Raw genomic sequence first — 14,933 nt, forward strand, 5'->3', positions numbered from 1 at the left:
GCTGGTCGGCACTGATTCTCTGTGCGGGAGTCTCTCTGCTTTGCCCTCTGCACCGCTGTTGCTATGCTCTCCTCCGTGGCTCCGAAGCTTCCCCCCCCCACCACCCCACCCCCGTCTCCACGAGTGAAGGGGCTTCATAGTGTGTGGAAACTTTTCCTCCTTCACAGCTCCCTCCCCGAGGTGCAGGTCCCGTCTCTATTCTTTTGTCTCTGTTTTTCCTTTTTTCTTTTGCCCTGCCCAGGTATGTGGGGAGTTTTCTGCCTTTTGGGAAGTCTGAGGTCTTCTGCCAGCATTCAGTAGGTGTTCTGTAGGAGTTGTTCCACATGTAGATGTAGTTTTGATGTATTTGTGGGGAGGAAGGTGATCTCTATGTCTTACTCCTCCGCCGTCTTGAAGGCGCCCCCTTACGTGCGCATTTTAAAATCAGTTTCAGGCAAGGAGAATGGCATTACCATGTTTGACTAGACTCCATGCTGTCCAACAGAACTTTCTGTAGTCATGGAAGTATTCTATATTTGTGCTGTCCAGTACAGTAGCCACTAACCACATATGGCAGTTTTTGAGCAATGATAATGTGGCTAGTGCCAATGAGGAACTGAATATTTAAAATTAATTTAAATTCAATGATATATGGCTAGTGGATGCCATATTGGGCCACATAGGGCTAGATCAGTCATTTGAGACAGAATGGATGTTGGGTCGTCAACTATGACATTCAGTACATCTTTCAATAAAACAGTCAACAGGTGGTGCATTTGTTTTTTAGAACTTCTGTCTAATTAGTGACCCACCAAGGAGGCTCTTTTGAAGACAAACCAACCAAATAAAACAAGTGCACACACTTGCACGGGCTAACAGTAGCAGCATCTCCTAGGTGAAAGGGTAAGGTGGAAGATCGTGGTATGACAGCCTGTGGCGTGGTCCCACTGATAGTGGGGGTTGGATTGGGATATAATTGCCTACAAACTCTGCAGGTGAGGGACAGGCTGCTCTTCTCCATTAGGAAGGTGTTTTTTTGTTTTCTGGTGTTTTTGTTTGTTTGTTTGTTTTTTGCAGTGTTGTAAATAGGGAATGACAACTCTTATTAATATATAATGCCAAAGCCTGCCTGCCTACCTTGTAGGTTGTACAGCTAGGGAAATACATAGATGGCATCTGGGAGGATTTATACATCCAGTAAATCTTTATTAGTTAATTGCTATGTTCCACATAGTATTCTAGGTACTGAAAAGATAATAAACAAGACTAAGACTAGTAAGCAAGTTCCTGTTTTAATGGAACTTAGTTGTTACAGACAAATAACTAATATATTTCAAATTGTGGTAAGTGTTAAGAAGAAAAAAAGCAAGATAATAGGTAGAGTGAAGAAAATAGCCTTAACAAATGCCTAGGTCTGTGACTGTCTTGTCAAAAGCTCAGAGGTTTTAAGTTTTCCTTGTGAGAAAAGGACATTTGGTTTCATAGGTTTATTTATTTTAACAGCAAAGAAAAAAAAAAGTCTCTGGATTACCTATTTGCCACAAGAAAGGAAAATTAAATTAGTTCCCGAGAATAGTTTCCTGATTGAAAAGTAAATTTTGCCTGAGATGTTATAGTGAGCCTGGCACGGCCTGATAATAGGATGAAGTTTATTTCTATTTTGATCACGCTCTTCTGTATCCTTTGCCTTATCTGGAGAACTTTGGCTACCCTAAGTCAACTTCTGGGCTCCAGCTCTCTCAACCATAAAATGGCATTTTAATAATAATAATTAATTATATGGATTCTGGAAAGATTAGCTATTATCAGAATAATTATGAAATGCTTTATAAAGTTGTAGGCCAAAGGAAGCATTAAGCATTCTTCATTAAATTTAAGCAAGTCATTTAACCTCTCTGGGTCTTAGTTGTTTCTTAGTTTTTTCATTTAACCTCTCTGGGTCTTAGTGGTGAAACGAAGTAGTTGTATTGTCAAGAATCTTAGGAAACAGATCCTCTCTTTCAGTGCTGTTGGAAATAGGAATTAGTATAACTTTTCTGGAGAGCCAATTTGCAGAATAATTTCAAGTTCTTTAAAACGTGCAAACCTTTTTGCCCCAAGGAACAGAATTCGAAGTGTTCACAGGTGCATGTTTAAAGATGTTGATCATACTGTTGTTTATAATGGCAAGAAGACAGCAAACGGGTATTGAACATTTGGCATTTGGTCCAGTTACGGTGCATTCCCTGTGAAATTCTATGCAGCTACTAAAGATGATGATAGCATGAATAGATATTAATGGAATTGGAAAGAAGTTCACCGTGTACTAGCATTTGTGGTAACCTGCCTCTTCACTTTGGCCTGCTGCAATCAAGAGTAGTAATTATGGTTGCTTAGAAAAAATCTAGCAATAGTGTCAGGTAATTATTGGACACTCCAATATCCTAGGCACTAGGCTAAGCTTTCTTCATATATTATCTCATTGAAGTTTCATATTAACCCTACTGAGTAGGAACAGTTTGGAACCCAATTTTGTAGATGAAGGAACCAAGGCTCATAGGAATAATATACCTTGTCCAAGGCTTTAAATGCAGAAGTAGCAAAGTCAGAATTTGTAACCTAGTCATTTGACTGCAGAGCCTACATTCTGAAACCATGGGCTAGATTGCCTCTCTGTAAACTGTGTTTAGGTTCTAGATAGGGTAGCTATCACAGGTATATTGTGGAAACTCCTTCACATCCTTTCCTGTAACTGCACCCTTATTTGAGAGTACTTTGGTCTGAGTATGTGGCAGAGGAAGGAGTGGTCCTTCCTCTTTAATACAGAAGTCAGCAGACCACGGTCAGTGAGCCAAATCAGCCTGCTGCCTGTTTTTGTAAATCACATGTTATTGCAACCCAGCCATGTTTATTCATTTATGTATCGTCTATGGCTGTTTTTGCACGGCAAGGGCAGAAATGAGTGTTTCAACAGAGACCATATGGCCATTTGTATCATCTTGTCCTTTACAGAGAAGGTTTGCTGATAGAAATCTGGAAGGATGTGTGCCCTATTACAGTGACCATTTTTCTTTCCCTAAAGAGAGTAACTTAAAAGACAAAACAACCCTAGGGACTTCCCTGGTGGTGCAGTGGTTAAGAATCTGCCTGCCAGTGCAGGGGACATGGTGTTCAAGCCCTGGTCCGGGAAGATACCACATGCCACAGAGCAACAAAGCCTGTGCGCCACAACTGCTGAGCCTGCGCTCTAGAGCCCACAAGCCACAGCTACTGAAGCCCATGCGCTTAGAGCCCGTGTTCCTCAACAAGAGAAGCCACTGCAATGAGAAGCCCGCTCACCTCAACGAAGAGTAGCCCCCGCTCGCCACAACTAGAGAAAGCCTGCATGCAGCAGCGAAGACCCAACACAGCAAAAAAAAAAAAAAAAAAGACAAAACAACCCAGTTTTAGGGCTACTATCCTACACAGGCCACAGGGATACAGGTAGTTGTAGGGTTTTCTGAGGCAGTGAACAAGAGCAGTCTATTTCAGGACAACTGAAGGCCCTCTGTGCGCGGCTGACTGGCTGGCATTCTCTAACTGGGTCTTCGTTGCCTTGAAACTCTGCCTGCTGCTGCTCCTCTGAGATGGAATGTGTATTCACAAATGAGGCGCTCCATTAGTCATGGTGCATTTCCTGGGCCCTGGAGACATGGACATGACATCACCAAGGGCCAATTAAAACAGGCTTCTCTGTCACACAAGCCCCTGAACCTCTTTAGAGGTCTGTATGGAGTGTGTGTTCTGTTCCTAGCCCTCAGGGTGTGAATTGAGACTGCCTTCCTCATCCAGCCATATTCTGGGCACAGAAGTCTAGCTTCCAGACCCGAGAGGCCAGGTCAAGTTTGAAAATTTGCAGAGCTGGAGGCAGATTCCCATTTAGTATTTTTTTCCAGGGCTCAGGTTTTTATTCCGTTTTCCACTCTTAATGACGTTCTTACTTTATGTGGGAAAGGGAGGGTGGTGAAAGATGCTGTCTGTGTTAGGTAAAAGACACTTGGCAGTTAGAATTTCTGGATAAGTATAGGTTGGTAACATAACAAAATCGGAAGCATATTTTGCCATTTTGTTACATGGCTTTTGTGTGTAGCTTAACATCATAAAACAACATCTTTTAACAGTAAAGGCGCCTAGCAAAATTAGTGTGGCTTAGAATAGGGCAGTTACCAAAGGAACTTTACTAAGGGGGATTAGTCACTCATTAAATCTTTTATCTTCAGGAAGAAAAGAAACTTCTTTTTTTTCAATTCTTTTTTCTTAGAATTTAAGCATTTTAGGTATACCCCATGCCACACCCCCTCTTCCTAATTTATATATGTACTTATTTATGAAAATGACTTGTGGAATTTAGTTTCAGATATAACTGTTCATTCTGTGTACCAGAAAGTTTATTGAAAGACTTGTTTTCTAATTGGTAATAGCTCAGTCTCTTGCTAAGAAGCCATAATTGTAAAATTCCCTCTTTAAAAATTATTCAAGGAAACAGGCTCAGGACTCAACGTGAGATTGCACTGGACAGACTTTTATAGTTTAATCCAGGGATTGAACCAAAAACTTGTGTTTTCCAGTCTTCACAGGCAATCTACGGTTGAATGAGAACGATTCCTTTAGTATTTTTTCATGTTTGAATTCTTTTTAATGAAGTCTAAGAGAAATTACTAGACACAGACATTTTTGTGAGTATTATGTTATCTGTGGCTACCCTAAACCACAGAGCATGTCACCACTACAGCTTAAAAAAAAATCCTTGTTGTTTCTGCAAAGATAAAGGTGATTATTATTTTTTTAAATTGTAGAGGCTTTTATTTTAAGAATCACTTGAAAGTGTATGAATTTATTCCTATTTCCTAAGAACAAATATAGCAGTAATTAAAGGAATTTCCTCTAGAACTGTGCAATATACTATAAAAGAGGACACCTTTTAGCATTTCGGAGATTCCCCCCCTTAAAGACCTCTATGCACTTTAAAACATTAATTATTAAAATTTCTAAACATCTCTGGTATTTTTAATGGTATATGTGTGTGTGTGTGTGTGTGTGTGTGTGTATAGTTAGATTTTATAGGTGAGGAAACTGAGGTACAGAAAGGCTGAATCTTCTACCTTGTGTCATTCATAGAAGCAGTCGTTGAATGCATAAATCATTCTTACCAAAACCCTTAAGAGGATATTCCGCTGTGTCTTTACATAAAATTGTTCTTGTTTTCCTTTGCTAGCTTCCAAGCTTTGCCTCGTTAGCAACGGATTTTGTATTCCACAACCCTTTTGATGGTCGACAAAAGAGCAGGTTAGCCTGGGCAGACTGGAGCAAGCCTGGAGAGGGGCCATTTACCACAGGCGTAAAGGTGTGGGGCTGGGGCTCTGGGAGATCTCCTCCTGCCTTACTCTTGGCAGAGGACTCAATTCTCCTCAACCCCATCCCCCAATTTCTCACACCTGAACTAATATTTTGCCACCTCTCAGAGGGTTGTCATGAACACTGATGAGTTTAACGCCGAAAAAAATGCTTCAAGCCTTTTGGAAAAAAGGTCTGTCTTATATAAGTACACAATTAGTATTGGCCACAGCACCGGTCACAAGCCTCTTGAGTGGGCAGCAGGCACCCTTGGATGAAGTTAACCAGATGCTTGTTTTGGTGAGGACAGACTCTGGAATGAGGTCTGCTGCTGTCTTGAGAGGACACGTCTGGTTTGAAACGTTGAAAGCCAGGTGATCCTTTTAGCAGCTACGCAGTAATGTCTCTTCACTGCTTCTGTTTCCTGCTAATTTGGGGAGCAGCAGATGCCTCCCTCGGAATCCCTCCCAGAGTGTTGGCATGCCGTGCTGATCTTCTCACTAAGCCCTCAACTTTTCCCGCAGAAGAAAAGTCTCGAAAGGTTAGTCCAGAATATGATAGCGAGAAGTTGTGAGAGACAGTCTGATTGGTTTATGAAAAGGTAAGGATGAGTCATGTCACTCCTAAAGGCACTGGCATCCACTTATTACACCAAAGCAAACACTGAAAGAAGGAAGCCTTTAGTCTCATTAAGGAACCCAGACAAAAATCCCACTTAATCCATCTTGCTTTTCCTTTTCCTCTAACTCAGCTGGTGTGCAGGTGTAGGGCAGCTTGGCAGAAGCTTTGAACATTTGGAAAACGGAGTCATTACTGAAAGTCACCGACACACACTTCCCTTGGAATGCTGCTGATGTCATGGAAAACTGGGACCTTAGCAGTAACCCCTAACAACCAGAGCTACAGTAAACAGTGAATGTTACCTCCACCAAGGCATTGGTTTTTAAAGAGTTTTAACAGGCTAGGGCTTGCCAGCCACAACTCATAAAAATGTTCTTATAATTTTACCCTGCTCTCTAAAAGCACTGGATAACTGCTGAGGTTTCTCTGCCACTCGGGTATGCAAAGCCAAATCCACGTCAGTTTCAAGGTTCACTATTCAGAATTTACAGCACTTCTTTTCCATTCCTCTTCATACCCCCTGCCATGCTCACAGGATTAGGCCTGGGAGATTTAATACTTTTTCAAAGAAGTCTCTTGTCTTACTGAGTTGCCTCCATTTCTGGTGATGGGTTGAATCTGTGTGCTAGGTTTTGCCTAGTGTTTTATTAGCCCAGCGGTTAACCCAGTGTGGTTAATTTGTAGCCCTTGATCAATAGGTTATATTCCAACCAATTTGAAATAGTTGGGCCAAGTGACACCCTGTAGTTCAAACACTGAACTAGGTGCATAGCAAGAGAACAAGCAGCACGTGCTGTCGTATAGAGTTGTCGAGAATGGTTGCTGTCAACAGTTTAAGAAAGGAAAAGAAGTCATAGAAACCAAGAGATCGGGAGGAATTTTCTCCCATGATTGCCTTTTTTTTTTTTTTAGGAGAGAGGTTAGAGGAATATTACTATGTAAACCAAACCCAGCATGGCTTCTTTTAGACCTGTCCACAAGGTGGGAAGAAGAAGAATGCTTGTGCAAGGCATTGTCAAGGTGACCATATAACTTACCGCCCAAACTGGATACTTTGGAGAGTGAAGGGGCTGTACTAATAATTACTCTGGCACAATGGGAATAAAGCTGGACTGTCCCAAGCAAAGCAGGAATATGGTCATCTCCATCACTGTGTTAAGACCCACCCAGCCCAAGCCCTTTGAGGAGGCAGCCTTCACAATGCCAGAGAAAGTGGACCCATTCGTGCAACCTGGGTTGTCTCAGTTCCAAGAAAACAAGTCCACTCTTAGAATTAGTGGCCTAGATAGGGAACTCTTACTGCAAGATTTCCCCTTAGTTAAAACCTCAAGTAGAGTAAACTTGAACTCATAGTCTTTATTTACCCAGTTTTGAATATGACTTTTATTGCCATAGACCAGTGGTTCTTAAAATGTGATGAGATACCTGAGGGTCCCCAGAGATCCTTTCAAGGGATCTGTGAGGGTGAACATTTTTCATCATAATATTAAGGCATTATTTGCCTTTTTCATTCTCATTTTCTCACAAGTGTACAGTGGAGTTTTCTAGAGGACATGTGAAGTATGATATTTTAATGAAGAGCCAGATTAATGAAGAACCAGATATTGGAATGTATTAAGCCAGACATTAAAGAGATTGGCAAGACTGTAAAACAGTGGCACTTGTCTCACTAAATTTTTTCATTTTAGAAAATGCAACTATTTTTCATAAAAATACATTATTTATGTTGAGGTTATAGGCTTATTAGTGTTACTTTTAAACAAATCAACAAATACTTAAAAATTATTCAGTTTTGATTTCTTTTTCTTTTAGTTTTTTTAAATTTTATTGAAGCATAGTTGATTTACAATGTTGTTTTAATTTCTTCTGTACAGCAGAGTGAGTCATTATACATACACATATATATATATTCTTTTTCATATTCTTTTCCATTATGGTTTGTCACAGAATATTGAATATAGGTCCCTGTGCTATACAGTAGGACCTTGTTGTTTATCCATCCTATATATAATAATTTGCCGCTGCTAATCCTAAACTAGAGATTATCATACTAAGCGAAGTAAATCAGAAAGAGAAAGACAAAGACCATATGATATCAGTTATATATGGAATCCAAAATACGATGCAAATCAACACATCTAGGAAACAAAAACAGACTCACAGATATAGATAACAGACTTGTGGTTGCCAAGGAGGGATGGGGTGGGGAAGGAAGGAATGGGAGTTTGGGATCGTCAGTTTTAACTTCTGATGTGGTCAACATATTCCTCATAAATAAAAGCTCTATGAGTCCTTAATAGTTTTTAAGAGTATAAATTGGTCCCAGGTGGGAAAGGTTTGAGAACTGCTGCTCTAGACCTTTCTCTCTCCTGAGGGAACATGCTGGTAAATTGAGGTGATAAATTCCCTGTGAGAGAGACCATCTTTATTCATTATCTTGTCTACTACAGCACCCAGCAGAATGCCTTGCCCACAGTTAGTGCTCTTTATAGATACGCATAGATGAGCTCCTGTGACAGCTCTGAAAAGTTACCACGTTCTCTCATGTTTGGGTGTTACATTAACATTACTGTTTTTTTTAAATTGAGGTATAGTTGATGTACACTGTTGCGTGTTTGGGGTTTTTTGTGTGTGTCTTTTGATATTTAATGTGTTCCAGTACTTTTTGTTAACTAGTATTATTGATATTTTGATATAACAATAATGATGTCATTTTTTTCCTTCCAAAGCCTTATGTAATAGATCAAATTCTCATATGAAACAAGAATTTTAGATTTAAAAAAAAAACATGAAGAATAAAACAAGAACTCATTACTTTTATTTTTTTAACCTACCAATTCTTCTTTATCCTCATCTCAGGTGTCACCTTCTTCAATTAGCCTTCCTGGAACTTCCCAGGCTGGCCTGGTACCCCTCCCATGTGCTTTCTAAGTAACCTTTATTACTGGAAGTACTACTCTGATCATGCCATTGACATTTTGGTTTCCCCCAGTTAACTTTGCATGCCTTTATGACAGAAGTACTGTCTTTAATTTCCTTATTCCCAGAATTGAATAGTACTTGGTAAAGGGTAAGCACTAGAGAATCTGTTAAATGAAAATGTATAGAAGGAAGGAAAAGTTAGCTAATTTTAACTAGTTAGTGAAGTGTCCAGTGCCCCACCCCCCTTCCCAAAATAGAGGGTATTTATTGCATCTTTAAAATATCACAAACAGGTCTTAGGAATTATCCAACATCTTGTTTCCATAGCTGGACAACTTTTAGATCTTATTCATCAGTCTGCTGAACTATTCCTTTTTAAAAGACATAGATATCATTCCCCCAATTTTTCTGATATTTTTAACTATTGTGACTTGCTAAATCAAAGCAGCTGAATTTGACACAAGTTCAATATAGTTTCCTTCAAGAATTAACTCATCTTTCTGGGCTTGAGATACCCTGTGGATGTTTTTTCCACCCAGGACATTTTAGAGTTCAACGAGAGACCTATTCTGAATGAGGATATTGATGGGGAGGTGAGCACACATAGACTTCACCTTGTAATGACCCCCAGTGTAACGCCCTTGCTCATGCTCTTTACACAACTACAGATAGTGCCCATCGTGGCCAGTCCTTTGTTTCCCCACCGTATGTCAACCCAGAGCCTCTTCTTTTTCCTTCCAAGGCAACTGAGATCTACATTGATGTGATTGAAGTCCCTCCACAGGGTTCCCCTGGGGTCCTTCACAGTAACTATGCATCCCTTCAGGGTGATGTTGACATTTCCAGAATGTCGACAGTCTGATTGTTGAGAACTGTCTTCATTCTTGCAGTAGATGCAGCAAAGGGAGGTGAGGTATTTTTGTTTTCATTTTTTAATGTCATATTTTAACATGATTTCCATAGTACTGAAAAGAAAATTTTTAGTGGAAGAAACCACAATTTGAGATTGCTTTGTTATGACCTTACGTATAAACCAATATACAGTGGGCCCTGCATATCCGTGGATGTGGAACCTGTGGATACGGAGAGCCGACTGTACTGGGGCATTTTATGTAGGGGACTTGAGCATCCGAGGATTTTGCTGCCTATGTGGGGTGTCCTGGAACCAATCCCCTGTGGATGCCAAGGGGCCATATTTCCACCTATCTCTCCACACTCATAAACTCCTTTTCAGAGTAGGAATCTTTTAAGCCCTTAAAGGTTGGTTACCTTTTCCTGAGAATGTGATATTTCTCAATATCAGAAATTATTTCTTTTGGCAAAAAGGGAAAAATTCCATTATATATATATGTATGTATATATATACACACACACACACACACACACACACACATACACACATACATACATACCACATCTTCTTTATCCACTCATCTGTTTGATGGACACTTAGGCTGCTTCCATATCTTGGCAATTGTAAATAATGCTACTATGAACATAGAAGTGCATGTATTTTTTCGAATTAGTGGGATTTTTGTTTGTTTGTTTTGTTTTGTTTTGTTTTCAGATATATACCCAGGAGTGGAATTGCTGGGTCATATGGTAGTTCTATTTTTAGTTTTTTGAGAAACTTCCATTCTGTTTTCCACAGTGGCTACACCAATTTACATTCCCACCAACAGTGTATGAGGGTTCCCTTTTCTCCACATGCTCGCCAACGTTTGTTCCTTGTGTTCTTTTTGATGATGCCCATTCTTACAGTTGTGAGGGATAACTCATTGTGGTTTTGATTTGCATTTCCCTGATGATTAACAGTGTTGACCATCTTTTCATGTGCCTCTTGGCCACCGGCATTTCCTCTTCGGAAAAATGTCTATTCAGGTCTTCTGCCCATTTTTAAATTGGGTTGTATGGGTTTGTTTTTTTTTTTTAATGTTGAGTTGTGTGAGCTGTTTATATATGTTGGATATTAATCCCTTATCAGTCGTATCATTTTCAAATATTTTCTCCCATTCAGTAGGTTCTCTTTTTGTTTTGTTGATGGTTTCCTTTGCTGTGCAAAAGCTTTTAAGTTTAATTAGGTCCCATTTGTTCCTTTTTTTGGATCTGTCTCCTAACACAAAGGAAATAAAAGCATTCTGCTTGGTTTTAGGTTGAGTCTTTTCTCTGAGTGCTGTTAGTTATATGAGTCTCCAAGTCTCTTTCTTTTCCTTAAGACCTAACACTTTGGATAATTATTTACCAAACTTATGTGTGAATGTTTGATGAGGAAACAGAGAGAGAATACGTCACAGTTCTTATCATGTCCTCATTTAAAAAGGGTTCGGTGGGGGAATAGTAGTATTTTGTCTGAGATAGAGTCCTAAAGGAACACTGATTTTTTTGGACAGGGCACTGGCTGGATGGGAATGGGAGAGCTGGATATTTGTCCTGACTTTGCTACTCTCTAAATATTAGTATGATTTCAGCAGATCACCTTACTTCCCTTTGCTACTCTTAAGTTTCCCCATCTGTAAAATCAGGCTGGATTAGAAGGTCTCAAAGGCCCCTTGCAGATCATCTAATTCTATAGTTTGTTTTGTACTCTGGCAGGATTTCATGTTCTTGACGTTCTTAGTTGACAAGTAAGGTGTGGGAGGAAATGACAGTCTTGAGTAACCAAAATGGATTTTGTCTACCCGTATGCGCTAATCCCCAAAAGAAGAAGAAAATGCAAATGAGCCAGGGGCCGAACACGAAAATGGTGACGGTGAGGAGAACATTGAAGCAGACAGCTGAAAGCTTCATTTCCTGGCCCGTCTGCCATGAGAAAGGCTGAGACTGCCAAAGCCTCCAGGCAATCAAGGCCAGAATTTTGGCTCACTCTTCTTTTGAACTCCCCCCATACCACACACACAAACCACACAGGAAAATTGTCGCTCTCCCTTCATATTTGTGCATTTTGGCTGCACTCCTGTTTATGCCAAGTCCTCACCTAATCCCCTTCCTTCCAGCTGTCACTATATTCTGCCTGTTGCTTTCCGGGCTTTGGAAAGCAGCTGCAATTTTCAGTGGAGGCCCAGGGGTGGTGGCCTCGGCCGTGGGGCGTTGTTAGGGTGTGTGGACTCTGTCCGAGCCAACAGGCACTTTTACCTGGTTTATAGGCAGTTTGAGGAGTGTCCTCACTCTCCTTCCTCGGCAAATGTCAGAACTGATGGCTTTAATTTTTTTCCCTCTCCTCCCTCTTTGGGGAGTTTTTCCCCGCTCTACATTCCTCAGCCTTTTAGTCTGAGAGCGTCCTGTGGAAGATTTGGTTTGTCTTAGGTTCTTTTGCCAGGCTGCTCATCTTCTTTTTTTTCTTTTTTCCACATAAAACGTATTTATCTATTGGGAGAGCTAAAGATGGATATCCAACCAGAGCTTACAAGCCTAGAAACTTGACCCCTTCTCATCTCTGACAGTATATCCCAAGCTATTAGGTCTCCCAAGGCCCAGAGAGCTCTTGGTCATTTGCTGTCCATCCGGCCTCTAGTTGGAGAGCTAGCTTTGGTGTCCTTTCACCTCTGGCTTGTGAGGTTTTCCCATGGAGCTTGTCTGCATACATCTCGTATTGGCTTTTAGTGATGGTAACCGAACGAAGAGACACTTGGTTCTCATCATATTAGAAAGCTGAGCAAGAATCAGGAAATCTGCTTGAAGAATCTTGGCTGAATATAAGGAGAAGCCATGTTATTATAAAGGTTTTAAATCATTCCAGTGTGCACAGACTGACCTTGCTGGCCTGAATATTGAAAGCAGAACAAAACTCCCACCCAGTCATTGTTTTTGGCTGATGAAGAGAGCCTTTTTAGGTACAGTGGGTTGTTCTCTGCCCCTATTTCTGGAAACTGCATCAACTACCTTGCCTTCTACCTAGCAGTGCCAACCCACACTCCTGTTTTCCTTTTTTTTTTAAATAAATTTATTTATTTATCTATATTTGTTTTTGGCTGCGTTGGGTCTTCGTTGCTGCATGCGGGCTTTCTCTAGTTGCAACAAGTGGGAGCTACTCTTTGTTGCAGTGCGCGGGCTTCTTATTGCGGTGGCTTCTCTTGTTGCAGAGCATGGGCTCTAGGTGCGTGGGCTTCAGTAGTTGTGGCACGACACACTCCTGTTTATATAAGAGGAACCTCACATAGTTCTCAGAGCCTGGTGAAAAAAAACTCAAAGTGTGTCTGTGTTTGGGTTTGTCTGATGGTTTCTCCTATCTGTATGAATTTTGTATTTTATTTCAAAGAATTTAAATTTTAATTGATGTTAAATTCAAATAGACGAGTCTATTTGATAAAATTCTTTGGTGATAGGATCCTGTTTAACTTTATAGGTACTACATAAAGTCTTTTTATTCATGTCGGGAATAAAATACTACAAAGCCATTGTTTTTTTCAATTCTGTTTTATCTCAATCCTGGACTTACTTGGCTATATTGTTTCTAATGCCCAGTTAACCCTTCTGTCACTCATCCTTTCTCCCACTCCACATTTTTTGCATTGTCTATAAATCATAGAATCATAGTTTGATAAAGCATTAGTACTGGAAGGGTCCTTAGATGTTAACTACCCAAGCTTAATTTTATAGATGAAAAAAGAGCCTACAGAAGTAACAGGATTAGGCCAAGGTCACATACCTGCCAGAGCTTAGGCTCACAAGTGTTTTTCCACCATACTACCCCAGACTCCATGTGTCAGGAATTTTCCAAAGCACTAGACTAATAATAGCTACTTCAACAGGCAGGAAGTGCATCTTGCTGGAAAGGGCAGAGGTTTTGGAGCCAGAGAGATTTGGGTTTGAATATCTTGTTCTGCCATCTACTGGCAGGGTAAATTGGGCAAGTAACTAAAGCTTTTAGGGACTCTGTTTCTTCCTCTGTAATATGGGAATAATAATAATAATACTTTAAGGTTATTATGAGTATTGCACTATATGATCTATATAATGTGCCTGTTATACATATTGTGTTCAACAAATTATTATTATTATAAAAAATCTACTGATCATAGGAAACATTATCTCATATATATAAATAATAATTTAAAATAGGTATTTTCGGGCTTGCCTGGTGGCGCAGTGGTTGAGAGTCCGCCTGCTGATGCAGGGGACACGGGTTCGTGCCCCGGTCTGGGAAGATCCCACATGCCACGGAGCGGCTGGGCCCGTGAGCCGTGGCCGCTGAGCCTGCGCGTCCGGAGCCTGTGCTCCGCAACGGGAGAGGCCACAACAGTGAGAGGCCCGCGTACCGCAAAAAAAAGAAAGGTATTTTATAATTAGCTATTCTGAGCCGTTCTTATTCAATAGTATTCTCCTAAATTTAGCATTAAAATATGAATGGAGTGAGTTGTCCGGAAATGAATTCCTGAAAGTTATTTATACCATGACAGTGATTCATGCATTTCCCTTTTCTTTATAGCTTTCATCTGTACTTAGCTACAGTGTATCTTGTCCAAAAATTTTTGTACATGTTGAACTCACCCTAGGAAGACATCTGGAGTATACTTAGGTTTGGCCCCTGGTTTTCATTTAGCTAAACACTAGGATATAAATCTAGAATATAATCTACATAGAATGTTAAATTCATATTTTTGAGAAGCTTGAGATATTTAGTGTTATTCTGAAACTCTTTGTGTGATGAACAGCTTCGATGTGAAATTATATGTACCTGTTTGGAGTATAGGTTGAAGTTATCTTGTGTTCATCATAAAAGGGCCCAAGATTGTTCTGTTAAAAGGAAGTAGAACTACGTTGTTGAACCCAATAGCATGGGGAGGAGGAATGAGTTAGGAAACAGAAGCTAAGATTGAATTAGCGAAGGCCAGAAGCAACAAAAGAAAGTTTGGAAGCTTCAGGAGTGATTCAGGGGAATTTCAGTTGTGGGCCTCTCAGATTGCATAGATGTCGTTGGCTGACTGGAATGCACTTAAGCTTAAAGTGGATGGAAGGACCTTGAGAAACTAGACAGAAAACATTTCGCTTCTCTAATAATGAGAGGGCTTGGGAGAAAGAGCTTTGGCTTAGATTTTAGACAGAAGTTAAGTGCAACTAGA

At 40.3% G+C, this 14,933-nt stretch overlaps 1 protein-coding gene and 1 pseudogene across 1 annotated transcript in view; one reads left to right on the forward strand and one right to left on the reverse strand.

Moving 5' to 3' along the window:
• RAD51B (RAD51 paralog B) overlaps positions 1-14,933 on the forward strand; it is a 720,584-nt gene that overhangs the window by 285,874 nt on the left and 419,777 nt on the right.
• Positions 8,136-11,013, reverse strand: LOC149750313 (large ribosomal subunit protein uL6 pseudogene; annotated as a pseudogene).

The sequence above is a fragment of the Delphinapterus leucas genome, chromosome 2, assembly GCF_059928025.1.
Source record: "Delphinapterus leucas isolate spDelLeu-1000000601 "Yukka" chromosome 2, BTC_Dleu_Yukka2, whole genome shotgun sequence".
Taxonomy (NCBI): domain Eukaryota; kingdom Metazoa; phylum Chordata; class Mammalia; order Artiodactyla; family Monodontidae; genus Delphinapterus; species Delphinapterus leucas.